Source organism: Silurus aristotelis (assembly GCF_946808225.1).
Source record: "Silurus aristotelis genome assembly, chromosome: 5".
Taxonomy (NCBI): domain Eukaryota; kingdom Metazoa; phylum Chordata; class Actinopteri; order Siluriformes; family Siluridae; genus Silurus; species Silurus aristotelis.
In genome coordinates this window covers 2,205,950-2,221,753 of record NC_139578.1, presented here as the reverse complement: position 1 = coordinate 2,221,753, position 15,804 = coordinate 2,205,950, and the positions used below count along the sequence as shown (strand labels likewise).

At 40.1% G+C, this 15,804-nt stretch overlaps 1 protein-coding gene across 1 annotated transcript in view; it reads right to left on the bottom strand.

Annotated features, from left to right (window-relative positions):
• Window positions 1-13,729: 13,729 nt before the first annotated feature.
• asip2b (agouti signaling protein, nonagouti homolog (mouse) 2b) overlaps window positions 13,730-15,804 on the bottom strand; it is a 217,644-nt gene continuing 215,569 nt past the window's right edge. Inside the window, exon 4 of the transcript XR_014533482.1 lies at window positions 13,730-13,742. The gene's annotated coding sequence lies outside the window, so the exon portion shown is untranslated. The remainder of the gene's footprint in view (window positions 13,743-15,804) is intronic.

The window sequence follows — 15,804 nt, the reverse complement described above, 5'->3', positions numbered from 1 at the left end:
CCCTGGTCTACATAATGTACCTTGGGCCGCATCCCACCCCATTGTTTTCCTAGTACAGCATGACCCTGGTGTTTTAATTCCTAACAACATCCCATATGCCCTTCTTTGAATTTCATTTATTTTATTTAGTTTATTGCAATATTCCTACTAGCTAACCGGAACACAGAAACTCCGCTCGACTTAATGGGCAAGATTTTCTAATATGTTGAAAATTTTTTTCTGTTTTAAAATTTCATTTGCAGCCCTATTTGCATATTTTTTCCCGAGCAGATCGCAGTGTGCGAACAAATCTAATGGGAGGTCATTAGGCTTCCCGCGGGGAGAAAAGGGACCGGCGATTAACAAAACGAATCAGGAAAGTACACCTGTATTGAATAATGAGCTTTCCGAGCACACGAGCCAGCTCGATATTTCCCAACTCATGCTTCAAGGTATAGGACTGGTTATTGCTTTGTGTGCTTGTCGGAGAAGCAGAAGTGTCCGATTACAAAAATCGGGATTCTGATTACGGACGGCGGACGCCATCTTGGAAATCTATGCATCTATCTATAGTACACTAAAAGGGGTAATGGGTACCTAAACATGATGTGCTATGACAGTTAGTCCTCATTTGTTCCTATAATAACCTCCATTCTTCTGGGAAAATGTTCCGCTAGATGTTCGAGCAGATTTATGATGTTCCCTGGTGGTCTAGTGGTTAGGATGCAGCACTCCCACCGCTGCGGCCCGGGTTCGATCCCCGGTCAGGGAACCAACCCCAGCCATTAGGGTTGCACAAGCCAGTGCACTCTTAGTGCCGGTCCCAAGCCCGGATAAATGGGGAGGGTTGCGTTAGGAAGGGCATCCAGCGTAAAAACGTGCCAAATCAAACATGTGGATGATCCGCTGTGGCGATCCCTAAAGGGAGAAGCCGAAAGAAAGTTTTAGTTCCAGTTTTCACTTCCAAAGCAACGACAAACACCAGGGTCATTTTGAAGACTTTCCTGTGGCGGAAAACGTCCTCAAAATACCTACAGTATAAAATACCTACAGTAAAGAGTAAAAATGATTTAAGACGTTTTAAGCCCTAAAGTTTTCCCTGTGTATTTCTGGCCAAACAGAACTGAGAATGCTTTTTATTTTAGTAAAATCCGACTGCAAACCTAAGAAAAAAAAGAAACAAAAACAGCAGACTTTCGAAAGCAGCCCTAAACGCCCAAGAGCTTTGTTCTCCAAGGCTTTCGTCCGTGACCTACTTCTTCCCACGTCATTTTTTTCCCCGCCACATCCGATGAAAAATGGGGTCTCCATGATTGACGCGTCATCAGTTATTACCGTCGCTCCATCCAGGCCTCGGGTGTCCTTCATTCAGCCCTCGCACACTACATCTGTCACGGGCCTCTGTGTTAGCGGCGGATTCGATCGGCCGCATCAAAGGCGACGCTTCCTTTGGGGGGCGAATGAACGTTTTTAGCGACCTTAATACAACACACGTTTCTGAAACCCAATAATGTTCGCACGTGACGGGGAAAGCAGAGTAACTGTTACCGTAGGAATGTAGCAAATGGTACATTTGTGTTTGCGATAAATTACAGTTACCACTGCTGACAAAATTTCCACTGATTATGTTACAATAAATACATCAACAAAGTACAAAGGCTAAATGTTTTAGGACACTGGACTTTTCCAGCTACACAAGGTTCTTCTCCAAACTGTTTGAGTTTGACGCAGACATTGGTCTTTCGGATGTCCTAGCATGAACCTTTCCCCCTTTTGTACTAGGAGACCCAAATCTGTTCCAGCATGACACAAACTCCTGGTGCAAAGATCTTGAGTAGCCTGCTGTCAAACTCAGACCCTATTGGGATGAAGGTGAATGTTGACTGCACCCCAGGTCTCCTCACCTCACCTACATAAGTTACTTTCCGAACACCGTTGTGACTGAATGAATACACTTTACACTTTACTTTACAGACAAAAGGTACAGGTACTGATGGAAGTGAGGTGTTAATGTCTGGGGTGTTCTATAGGAACTCTATAGCAGGAGATCATCCACTCCAAACCATGTAAAGCAGATCTTCATACAGCTGGCTAGGAGACCAAAATCTGTTCCAGCATGACACAAACTTCTGGCGCAAAGATCTTGAGTGGCCTGCTGTCGAGCTCAGACCTGATTGGGATGAAGGTGAACGCTGACTGCACCCCAGGTCTTCTCACCTCACCTAACTTTATGAACACCGCTGTGACTGAATGAAATCTCCACAAATCTCCACAACAATCTAGAGGAACATCTTTCCAGCAGAGTGGAGCTTAATACAGTATATCAGCAACGGTATAACCACTATACCACGGTATATCCACAACTTTGGAATGGGATGCTTAAAAAAAAGGACATAACAATCTTAGGAAAATAAATAAATAAATAAATAAATAAATAAATAAATAAATAAATAAATAAATAAAATAACTACCTCGATTGTGGGGGAAAAAAAATCACAGGCCGCATGCATAAAAGACAGTTACTCCTCGATAAAAATCCGCTTGCACAGGCTGCTTTTTATGATCCCATAAAAAGCTCCATCTGTCATGGAGGACAGGATTCTCGTGATGTGAAGTGAGCGGCCTTTCAAGCGTCACTTTGTTTTGTTTTTTTTGGAAAAAAGTGCGACATGCATCTGGCCAGGCTTCCTGCAAAAATAAATAAAAAAATAGAAATTTGCATGCTTTTAATCCATTTTGTCTCGAGTGTCAGATCTAAAAATAAATAAATAAATAAATGGCAGCAAAATGGAAAGAATAAATTATGAGAAAAATACAGACAAAAGGTACAGGTACTGATGGAGGTGAGGTGTTAAGGTCTGGGGTGTTCAATAGGAACTCTATTGCAGGAGATCATCCACTCCAACCCATGTAAAGCAGATCTTCATGGAGCTGGCTTTATGCTTTATGCTGGAATATACTGGGAATATTTCATGCCACAAATGGCTGGAACTATTGACTATTGTCCATATAGTGTATTTTGTTTGGATTTATACACCGTAAAAAAGAGATGCAGGCATTATTTTCGAAACAGCTCCCGAACTCTTGAATTGAGTTATCCAAACTCTGGAGCCCTGAATAATTTAGGCACGTGGTTCATAGTTTGCACGGAGGATTTATGCTTTCCAAATAAGACGTGCCTCGCCTGATCAAGTGGGTTTGGCGTCAGAGGAAGAAAGCAGAGAGAAATCAAAGCGGCTGTTTTTTTGGTTTTTTTTAACAGCTCGTTCCACATCTTGTTATCATTTTTTTTTTTTTTCGCTTATCAGACATGAGAATTCAGAGACACCGGTCCGGGTAATTGAAACAGGCGGACACATACATATCTGGCGTTCGCTTAAATAAATAAATAAATAAATAAATAAATAAATAAATAAATAAATATTTAATGAAAAAGCAAATCAATCACTAAATAAAAAATATACTTCAGAAAGATGAATAATTTTTTTGAATGAAAGAAATAAGAATAAATAGGATATTTGCATTCGCATTTTTATGACCAAGCGAACAAAGAAATCACCAAATTAACGTATTATATTTTTGTTTAATAAGGAATTAGCAAGCAAACAAATAAATAACTATTTTTGTATAATATTGTATGATATAATACAAATTTTAAATAGTAAATTAGCAAACAAACAACCAAACAGGGGGAGTGGTGGCTCCAGTGGTTAAGGCGCTGGGTTGCCGATCGGAAGGTCTAGGGTTAAAGCCCCGGTATCGCAAGGCTGCCACTCTTGGGCCCTTGAGCAAGGCCCTTAACCCTCCATGCTCCGGGGGTCCCTTACGAGGGGAAATATCAAGGTCCGTGACGTCGGAGTGACATGGGGCCGCCTTCCCGTGGGCTCACCACCTCCAGGAGGGACCGTAAGGGACGGTGCTGTGAGGATTGGGCAGCAGTCGAAGGCGGGGGGCCTGCTTAGACTGCTGCCCCCGCGACCCGAATTACGGATAAGCGGGAGAAAATGAATGAATGAACAACCATAGAGATAAGAGTTTGAACACTCAGTGGTATTTTTATTTTTTTATTTGCGACATTGATACTGAACTCCCAAACTATAAAAAAACCACGTTTGGAATTATGTAATAAACAGAAAAACATATCACAATTTCGAATTCGTCCTCTTTTTCTTTGACCAAACCTTTGCAACACTTGCCATTCCCTCAGTCCGCCTTATGAGGTCATCACCCAGAATGCTTTTCCAACAATCATGAAGGAGTTTCCAGAGTTGTTGGGTCCTTGTTGGCTGCTTTTCCTTCACTCTCCGGTCCTCCAACTCATTCCAAACTGTCTCAACTGGATTCCAAAGGGGTAATTGTGGAGGCCAGATCACATGATGCAGCACTTTATTACTCTCCTTCTTAAACTATAGCTAAAATATAGAACAAATAAAATAAAATAAAAATCTTTTTTTTTGGTTTTGTTTACTACATAATTTTGTACATGTTCTTTTTATAGTTTGGACGTCTTCACTATTTACGCACAATGTTGAAAATAAGAAAGATAAAGAAACACTGAAGGAGAAGGTGTGTACAAACTTATCACTGATACTGTACATAAAACATACTATAACCATGGCCATATAAATTGCCTATTTTAATTTGAAACAAACAAACATCGATTCAACTAATAATAGGCATTTAAATCCCCTTGGATGGAAATACGTTGCCGTTAAACAGTGTATAAAAAAATCTGCACTAACAGAGAAGAAAAAATGCGTCACTGAACTCCACGAGCGCTACACCTACGCGCCTGAAACGAGAGCACAACAAATGCGTGTTTGTGAATCCTCCACGCTCCAAGGTCATGCCTATTCAATGAGTTTAACACTCCTACCCACCAGATGGCCTCTCCGAAATAATAAATGAATAAAAACTACTAAGCGACCGTTTCGATGTTTTTCCCGCTAGCACCCTGCTGCTCCGTGTTAATGACCTTCTAGGCCCGGATGATGCATTTTGCGTTCACGTTAACAGCTGTTCGGATCAGAAACGTGCGCCAGATATCTTTTATTTCTGTGATTCCTTAAGAATGGCTATGAATTATTCATTCGGACGCCTTAATCCAAAGTGACTTGTGCAAGTTCTCTTTATCTATGGCCTCGTTTGGACATTCCGTGCTAGCTGTCTGTTTTAATAGCTTGAAAAATGGGCTCCTTAAAAGGGACCATTATCATCCTAAAGATTAGAAAGTGGGTTTTTTCTCTTTCGTTTTGTAAACTTGCAGTAAAACAGTCTTTTTGGAATTGATGTTTGACACAAGTGTATGAGGAAGTCATGCACAACCACTGCTGGGCATGGCCCTTAACCCCTAAACTGCTCACTTGGTTGGGGAGATGGTAGCTTATTGGTTAAAGCGGTGGACTTTGGACCTGAAGGTCATGAGTTCATGCATAAACTTGTATGTGGCAACTGGTGCGTAGACGAGCACCGAAGGACGGAGCCAGATGTTTCGGTGTCCAGTGACAGCGATAAAAAGTGCTTTAAAGCACTAAAAACATAAAAAAAAAATACACAAACTAACAAAGAGACAACTGAACTCTGTTGCTCACTCACGATAGTAAGGCATAAGGATGCCTACATCCTGGCAGCCGCACAACGTATCGTATGAAAATGAAAATGCAGCATGAAAATGTTCGTTTTGCTAAACTGCAAATTGCGAATAAATAACACTACAATAATCACTTACCCCCCATCCAAGAAAAAATTATTTTAATGCCCCAAAGAGATCAGTTCCAAAATATGATCGGCCTGGGATTCGAGAGCGGTCTGTCAAAGCCATGAAGGCTTTTTCTTCTCCAATGTTTTGTTAAATCTCAGTGTACAGCAAAGGGCAAAGTATTTCAGTGCCTTAAAATGGATTCCCGACCATTTTATTTATTGTCCCAAATCCAATTTACTTCACATTTCGTTCGAAATCAGAAGCTAAATGCATCTCTTTTAGCTTTCCATCTGGCACTGTGAGCTCAGGGCTTTGACAGCCACCGCTTGCTCGCTCTCTATAGGCTCCTTCCTCTTAAGCTGCAATCTGTCGAAGTACCCTTGCCACTTCAGTGTAGTTTAAAGAAAGGTCGACGACTAGGGATTACGTGGGTCTGTGTGGTCACGGACGCAGTTGCCTGTGCCAACTGGAGGGATGTCATAACAAGTGAAACCTATCAAGTGGGAATAGGACTAAAAAAGGGGGTGTTGGATTGAATCCTCTTGGCTGGCTGCAGAGCGAGGATCTTGGTGTATATAATGCCACAGCACAGCTGCTCGTTGTGTACAGGGAGGTGAGCCTTTAGCCTCAGTTGTCACTCATCTGTCCTCGAGTCTGCCACAACCTTGGTATTGTTCATGCAGACACCAAACGCTAGCAGGGGAATATTTCAGATCAGGTTTAAGTAGTTACGAAAGGGAAGGGAGGCAAGCTGTGATCTTGCCTTTATGAAGTATACCACAATAAAAAAAAAAAACTTAGGTAAAGTTAAAACTGATATCTATACTGATATCTTTGTACTGACCTGGCAGATTAGAAGAACACACAGACGTATGAGCAGGTCTAAGGTGCGAGACAAGGTGTACTCTTCATGCTCTCTCATGGCCATCTCTAACCAAAATCCAACTAATGGGTCCAATATGACCTTGTTTGGACGTTTGAAGACTTTAAGACTTTGTGCATATGATCGGAAGGTCAGTAGACCTTAAGATGTCGGACATCTTGTTTTTTATGAGATTTTAGGGCATTGTCATAAGACGGCCAAAATTGTAGAGTAGAGTTCAAATCTGGGCATAGCCAAATTGCCACTGCTTTTTTTTCAGAGATAACTCATTTGTACAAATACATGAATTGGTGCCTCAACTGAGCCTGACCTTGGGGTTGATCCTGAGCTCCACAGATAACCATCTGGTTTCATTTTTATCCACTAGTAGAAATTGATTTGGGGTGTATTCCTACCAAGGTAACAAGGCTCTGGAAACGTGATTAAAGCAGGTATATAAGGAATAAAACACTTTGAGGGTGTTAAATCGTTGGTCGAAAGAAAGCACCTTTCCCTTCTATCACCCAAAGTTAAGTGTTTCCCATATTAACTTGTTTAGAGCAGCTGTAAAGACTTCTTTACTAGTTCTCACTCTTTCATTAACTTGTAGCTAATAATTGATACACAAACCAGTCTAGACTTCACAGAAAAATTGCTGACTGTTGACCATTGATCATTTCATCAATCATTTCCCCAGTAGCATAATAGGAATAATAGAAAGAAGACACAAAACAGCATTTTGATATCAAATTGAAACGGTTTTGGAGGTCAGCGTGGTCTCTGGGAGTTTTATCGATATATGCAAATGACCTCTTCTGCTTTTCTCAGCACCATTTAGTATTAAAGTACTGTAATCATAGGCAGAATTCAAGAAATACAGCTTAAAATGCTTACGGACTCTACGAGGGGAGGGAACTGCAAATTCAGGGATTAGAAAGAGATTAAAAAAAAACTTATCCAAGTAATAATTGCTTCGGAAAAAGATGGACCAGGGTATGAGTTTGTATCATCATTGGTTGTTACAAGGAGCCAAGTTTTGCCTTGAGTCTTTCAGCCCCCCAGAACATTGTAATAAAAGCCACCGTGAGGCTTAGTACAGTATTACTTCTTCACATTCCTGTAGGTGAAGTGGACAAAGAAACACTGTTTTACCAAATTATATTCAATTTTTTGCTGTTTTGATGATGGTGGTCTAACACATTGCTCCTAGTGGTGCTCGATTGATCTAGTGACCCTGAAAGCCATAGACATTTTGATGAATTAGACCATTTTCAAACTCATCAAAGTGTTCATTAAAGAAAAGGTTTGCAAGTCATGTAGAAGAAGGAAAAGTCATCCTGGAAAAAGCTGGACCCAATTCCACCCAACCGTAGAGTAGATCTTAGCAGCACTCCTGTATAATGAGGCATAATCATCAGTTACATAGTAAAATGCCTCCATACAGACTCAAGTACAGTGTATTTTCTGATGTTGGCATCATGCAAAGGAAAGCGCAGAGGTCAACGTAGGTGAAGAAAATTTTGGCAAGAAATGATGAGCATTGGGATCAGGGGTAAAGGATTTCTGGTGTACACAAAGCGAAAACTGTATTACAGTAATGAGTCAGCAGGGAGGGAAAACGCCACGCTGAGAAATGGCGACAGCGAGAACTGTGTATGTATGTGGGACAGAAAGAAACAAAGCCATAGGACAAGCAAGCGACAAGGTTATCACAAGGGAGCTGCTCTGTAGGAATGTGAGTGCGAGCGAAAGGTCAGGAGGGAGATTGGGATCAGAAAGGTCAGCTCCGCGGTTATTAGACCACCATGGCACCGGGTTCCGTACACTTGATATTCGGTCTCGCTCCTGCCCAGAGATATTCCTCATCCATATTTAACAGACGTACGCCGTGAAATCCTAATTCTGAGAATTTGTACATGATCCACAGAGAAACCGGGAGCACAATATGGCAAGCTTCATATGCCAGCGTGAGTAGGCTCGGACATTTCCAAATGGCTGTGAAAGAAAACATCATTGACCTACAAGTATCAGGTATTATTTGAGTTTTCAACTTTAGTTCTTAGGATCTGTACATAGTCCAGTGACTACAAGTTTAAACATAAAGTTGGTGAACATCCCATTCCACATGTAGTCCCTATTTGCTGTTAGAATAACCTACACTCCTCTGGGAAAATGTTCCACTAGATTATATGGAGATTTGTCCGATTTCATTCGGCCACAAGAGTATTAGTAAAGCCATGTACTGATGGAGGTGAGGAGGCCTTGGGTGCCATCAGCGTTCACATTCCTCCCAAAGGAAAGTGTTTAATAGGGTTGAAGCTTTATAGCAGGAGATCTTCCACTCCAACCCATGCAAACCATATGTTCATACTATATAGCTGGCTTTGTGCACGGGGACATTGTCATACTGGAAAATTTTTTAGTTTGCTTATTCATTGCAGACATAATTTACCTAAATGGATCCTGAGGTAAAAACTTAAGTAGAACTTCAAATTCTTCACGCGAGGTAAAGCAGAAATCGTCAAAAATACACACATATAGTATATTAAAACCTTTTTTTTGCTTAGAAACCATAATAGGTTAAAGATAACCAACAAGCAGGGTTACTGCTAATCTCTCCAAGCCTAGCTAGCTTTAAGGGAACTCTTTGTACCAAACTAGCTAGCTGCCGCAATAGAAACTTTAGTGATAAAATCAAATTGTGCCCACCAACAGATGGGTTACAGGAATAGGTAATATCAAAATCTTGATCTTATATCAAAAATCTTAGCAATAAAGGAGGGAAGCTACCAAGCTAAGCCCCAGATGTAATTGACTTAAATAAATCCTGAGGTAAAAATCGAAGTACAACTTCAAATTCTTTACTTGAGGTGAAGTAGAAATCGTCAAAACACACAAATAGCATATTAAAAACCTTGTTTCTTCCAAGAAACTATAAAAGGTTAAGGGTAACCAACAAGCAGCGTCATTGCTAATCTCTCAAAGCCTAGCCAGGACAAAAGGAACTCTTTGTACCGAACTAGCTAGCTTCCGCAATACAAACTTTTGTGATAAATACAAATTGTACCCAGCAGCAGATGGATTATAGGAAAAGGTGTTATCTTTTTTTTTTTTTTTCCAAAGCTTATTTTCTTTCTATAATCCGATATGATCACATCCACACATGGAAAGTTACTAAACTCGAGAAGGAGCCCTGGGGATGTAAAGCACCAAAACACTGCAGGCTATTTAACAAAAGTAGCATTAATATGTGCTTGAGCGTAATCTGTGTAATTAAGTGCACTTAAAATTCCATTAAAGAAAAGCCGTGGAAAAGAAATAAAGACATAAATAGCACAAAGTAAAAGCAAAACACCCCGAGAAGCAAAAATAAGTTTTTCTCTCAGTAATCGGTCTTTCAAGGCAATTGTTTTTTTATATCACACTTTCGGTCATTTCTGCAAACATTCTCCTTTCAGATTCGCCCACATAGGCATCAATTATCTCCAGTGGCCTGCTTGATTAAAGTGCGACTCGCTGCCTTGTGTGCACTTCCTGTTTAATAGCTCTTGTTTTTTTTTTTGTGTGTGTGTGTGTGTGCCCCTGACTGAACTGTTTTTGACCATGACACATATTGGATTTGCAATTAGGACCAGTTCAATAGTGCCAGCACTTTGGATCTTCACTCGGGCAGTCCTTCTCGCTCTTGATGCACCGCTTTATCATACTCGGGTGCGTATTCGTTTTGCTTTTTGCGCTTGTTCGGCTGTTTGGTCTTGGTGTTGTGCCACAAGTGTACTGCAAATGAGGAATCGGAGTGCACTTGGAAGACTTTTTCTTTTCTTTTCGAAAGTCAATAGAGCTGGTGGAGTAGAAGATGTCCAAGAAATAGATCTGTGAATATCATGGCATATCCTATTGTCCTACTGACCCATTGTCCTTGTTCTATTGTTCTAATGTAAGCAATTTTTAAGAAGTTTTTCAAAATTCATCAAAGTGGGGATACTGTGTGCCAAGTGTTCACCCGATTGTCTAAAAACACTCTTAAACCAAAGCTGTTGATCTCTATTTATCTGTATCTTTCTTTCTCTTGGCAATGACACTGACTAGCCAATCATGGTTCATGTATGCAGAAGACGGCAGATAGCGCTCTGACAATCTGAACAGACTAAAAGTTCCACTGCATCACTCTCTTTAGGCAGAGACAAAGCCAAAACCATCTATCAAAACCAGTGTTGGACGAAGTACACAAACCATGTACTTGAGTGTGATAAAAAAAAAAAAAAAAAAAAAAAAAAAGTGAAGATACACTCTGTAAAATATGACTTCAGTAAAAGTGTCTCTTTAAACGTTAATTTGAGTAAAAGTACAAAGATATTTGCCTTTAAATGTACCTACGTATCCAAAGTACTATTTATTAGGGCTATAATGTTCCTGTTATCATTTTTGTCACTAGACCCTTTGCTTAATCAACTCAGTTTATGTGAAACGACTCGAACGTTACTTTTAACGCACCAATCTGTTAATATAATGATCAAATAAGGCCAAGGGTGTTGTGATTTCGAGTGTGGAGTTTCTCCCGTCATTTATTCCTCTCAAAATCTTCTGATTGATGTTAAACTGATGCTAAACTGTATGTTGTTGGTACGTAGATACCACAAGCGCCAATCAAAACAAGTTAAAAAACAAAACAAGTGCTCTACCGTGATTGGCTGCTTTCACAAAATGTAGTTGAGTAAAAAGTAAAATATTTGACTTGTAACGACTTTCACGCGAAAAAGCTACTTAAGTACAGTAAAGAATTAGATTTACTTCCTTACTGTCTACCACTGATCAGAACAGCATTGTGGGTAAAGTTAACCATTAGCTATTCAAGTTGGATGAATAGTAAGCTTCAATCAAACTGTCGCAAAAAGTTACGAGCTTTGAAAGCAACTGTATTGTGTCTGGCAAAGAAAATAAGATATTTTTTTAAACATCCCATTCCACATTTGCTGCTATAATAACCTCCATTCTTCTGGGAAGGTGTTCGACTATAATTTGAAGTGTGCTTGTGGAGATTTGTGAGATTTCTTTCAACCACAAGGGTGGTAGAAAGTTCAGGTACTGATAATCCAAGCTCCTTAGAAGGCCACTTGAGATCTTCCACATCTTTCAGTCCATTCAAAGCATATCTTCATGGAGCTGGATTTATGCACAGGTTTAGATCTCGTAGTTTTAGTGAAGGGAAAATGTAATGGCACCACATCCAAGGACACTGTATACAATTGTGTGTCTCCAAGTTTGAGGGGACAGTTTGGGTCAAGAACCACATAAGATCGCAATACTTATTTTACACTATTTATTAGTAACTATGTGACCCACAAGCTTGGAATCAACCTAATTAGAACGTCTGAGTTCCCGGTTGGCGTTTCTCCCAATTACACTGCGCTTTATAGCGTTTTCATGCTCGTTTAACTTCACGATACGAGCCGAGGAGTTCAATCCGGTGTGTCGGCGCAGGGAAAACATCCGAATGTGCTCTGAATCTGGTTTTATTGTCCCGTTTTTCGAAGGTCTAAGAAGCACACAGGGACCTTTATATATCTATATGTTTATATATATATATATATATATATATATACAGATTTATTTATAACAAGCCGTGAAATGTGTTCTTAGTTTGTACATTAACGTGCGAAACAGAGCGCGTCGACCCTGTGTGCACGAGGTCGTCCACGTCTTTTTAACATATGACGAAGTATATTAAACGGCAGACCCGTCTCGTACGGGGAGCAGATCTCTGGGGTTTCACAGCGAGAGTGTGCTCTGTTTGAACGGGAGATGATTTTTTTCCCCCCATCGCCGTGAGTACACGGTGTTATTGCATGGAAAAAAAAAAAAAAAACGAATGAAAAGAGCATGCATCATTTATCACAGGCTAAATATAGAGTCTAAAATGTGTGTGTGGTGTTCAAATGACCAAGAATGGGTTCTATGTGACACATAGTTTCCCATATTTCTTTAGTTTATTATATATTATTGTTGAGTCGTTTATTTCTTGTAAATAATGAATGTGTGTTTCATATACCATCAATGAAATGGAGTTTTTTATGTTCTGTCAATCTTGTTTCTGATTAGTCTCCAGCGTCACTGCTCGTGATGTTCAACCAACTGGATCGCCAAACATCAATTTTCCGTCTTTAATGGAGGGCCGGGTCGGTCCGTAACACGGTCCGGAGTGACTACCAGTATTATTGATTTTATGGTGGTCTAGTGGTTAGGATGCGGCGCTCTCACCGCTGCGGCCCGGGTTCGATTCCCGGTCAGGGAACCAACCCCAGCCACTCTTAGTGCCGGTCCCAAGCCCCGATAAATGGGGAGGGTTGCGTTAGGAAGGGCATCCAGCGTCAAAACGTGCCAAATCAAACATGCGGAGGATCCGCTGTGCGACCCCTAACGGGAGAAGCCGAAAGAAAGTTTATTATGATTTAAAATTTATTTATTTTCCTCCTAATGCTATATTAGTTTATTATTTCGTTCTGCACCGTACAGACAAACGAGCATTAATTTTCAAGAGATATATCGCCAATTAAAAGAGCATTATTTCTAACATAATGACATTTTTTTCATATTCATTGCTATTGAAATAAAAACATTTACTTACTTATCTATATGTATATTTTTGGTGGGTGAATCTAACAAATTAGCAGACTACGTTATTGTAGTTATACCAATAACCAATTAATAAACCAATAGTTTTAATAATTTTGTACTGAATCATTAAATGTGCCTAAGAAAATCAATATGAATATATCTATTAATAAATATAATCATATAATGAATACATTATAAATCATAAATATAATATAGCGCTCTCCGTGCAGCGTGTAGTTTCACAACACTTGGCGTCAGTAATTTGTCTCTAGAGGCCGCTTTCATAACGACAGCAGACTGGAAGCTGGAAATACTGTATGGTTTGGATTTTTGTTGATAGCGTTGTTCAAAGGGCCGTTCCAAATGGGGGCCGTAGATTGGGGACCGCTGATCTTAGACATTAAATGTAATTAAAGCAGCAGTTTCAGAAGGCCAAGCACTCCAAGCTTGGTGAAGGCCACATTCACAGATATGCTATAACCATTGATTCAAGAATAATCAGAGCACTGACCTCAAGCTGATTAAACACCTTTGGGGTAAATTCTGACTGCACCTCAGGCCTCCTCACCTCACCTACATCAGTACCTGACTTTACTAACACCCTTGTTGCTGAAGGAAATCCCACAAAATCTAGTGGAACATCTTACTAGAAGGATGGAAGTCATTATAAAAGCAAATAGGGATGAAGTGTGGAATTTGATGTTTAAAGTGTACATAGAAATTCGACCTGATGGTGGCGCTAGAGTGTTGGCATAGATTGGCTCAAATTTTGGTCAAAATGTTCATCCAGTTGTACCAAATTTCACAACGTTTTACCAGACAGTTTCATGAACTACACTGGAAATTGTAGCAATGAAGTGCTGGTATACCTTCATTGCTTAAATGGATGAAACAAACTATTAGCAAAAGCAATTCCGTGTCTGACTCCAATTATTTTCCCACATCTCTGCATTATTGATAGCACAGTATTAGAGCTTCGTGCTCGTACATGGGCTTTAGTCCACTTGTTAGCTCGAAACCTAACCCTTAAAAGGGTTAAGAACCGTTTTTGACGATTAGGAAAGCAAATGTAAGAATACTCCCGGCAAAATTTGCTGACGGTCTGCGCAGGGGAAATTAAACGCTTACATCTTAGAAATTGCTCAGTGGTGCATTTAATCAAAGAGCATTGAATTTAGTTTGTTCTGAAAATGCTGATGTACAGGTTTTTTTTTTTTTTTGCTGGGTTGGGGGGAACTTTGGATCAGGACGAATGAGATATTTATTGACTGACTCTTGTACCTGTTAGCCTGAGTGCAATTGATTTTTTTTGGTAAACACAACACTGGTTTTTTTTGTACTCACACTATATTGCCAAAAATATCAGGACACCCATCTTTAGCTCTAAATTCAACCCTATTGAACAAATTTGGGATGAATGTGAACGCTGACCCTACAACGGTACCTGAGTAAGCTCACAAATCTCCACATGCACACTGCAACATTTCATTTGAATGATTTCGTTAGCAGTTTCGTGAGTTTCGTGAGTCATGAGGCGCCTGAAACGCTTTTTTTCCATCATACAAAAGAAGGGAATATATATATTTATTAATCCAACAAGCCTTCGCTGTTCCGGGACCTTGTTTCTTTTCCTTCTTTGGCGAGGGAGTGAAAGAAAAGCAACTTTTCAGTCAGAGAAGATAAAAGTACAGGAAAATGAGAAGAGAAGTGCTTGTGTGCTGAAACGCCAAACTGCAATCGCACCTCAAGCAGCTTGTATTTTTTATTTTTTATTTTTTTTTTTTTTAAAAACATCCTGCTTGCGCTTTTATCTTTTTGGCAGCTTTCCGAAAACTGCAACACATCTCAAATTGCTGCTTGGAATAATAATAATTAAAAAAATAAAAATCCAAAAGAACCGTATTCTTATCAGTTGGGTGTGTCGCATCGAATTGCATTCCTCCACCGCGGCTACTTGGGCTCATTTCACATTTGGTCTCAATTTGCCTTCTCTTTAACTTGGAGATGTTCTACTAGATTTTGTGGAGATTTGTGAGATTTCACATAGGTGGTAATAAAGTCAGGTAAAAGTCAGTGTAGGTGAAGTCAGTGAGGTGAGGAGGCCTGGGATACAGCGTTCACATTAATCCCAATGGTGTCCAACAGGGTTTGGATCTACAATAAATAGCAGGAGATCTTCCACTCCAACTCATATAAAGCATATCTTCATGGAGCTGGAGCTCACAGGGGAAGAACCACATATGGCTGGAAAAGACTTTTCAATGCTTTTGTCCCTACAGACAAAATATATCAGTACAGAAATACTTTGGAATTTGTCTACGGATTTTCCGATTTTTCAACCTCGTTTCCCGCGTTCACACTTCCAACGCAAAGAAAAGCGAACGTGTTAACGAGCAAACCCGCTATCGCGTCAGCACTTTGCCGAGCCACATCTCATTTTAATCGCGTCGTGAGCGGGGAAATAACTCAACATTACGATTGGGATTAGGCCAATGAGTGCAGCAATATACACGAGCAGATGGCAGTAAACTGTGGCCAGGGTTTTTTTGACATGACTGATGATTGTTTTCTTGTCTCTTTCATGCTACATGCAAATTCTGCTGTAAAAAAAAAAAATAGCCATGAGAAGAGTGTCAAGAGGTCTGCG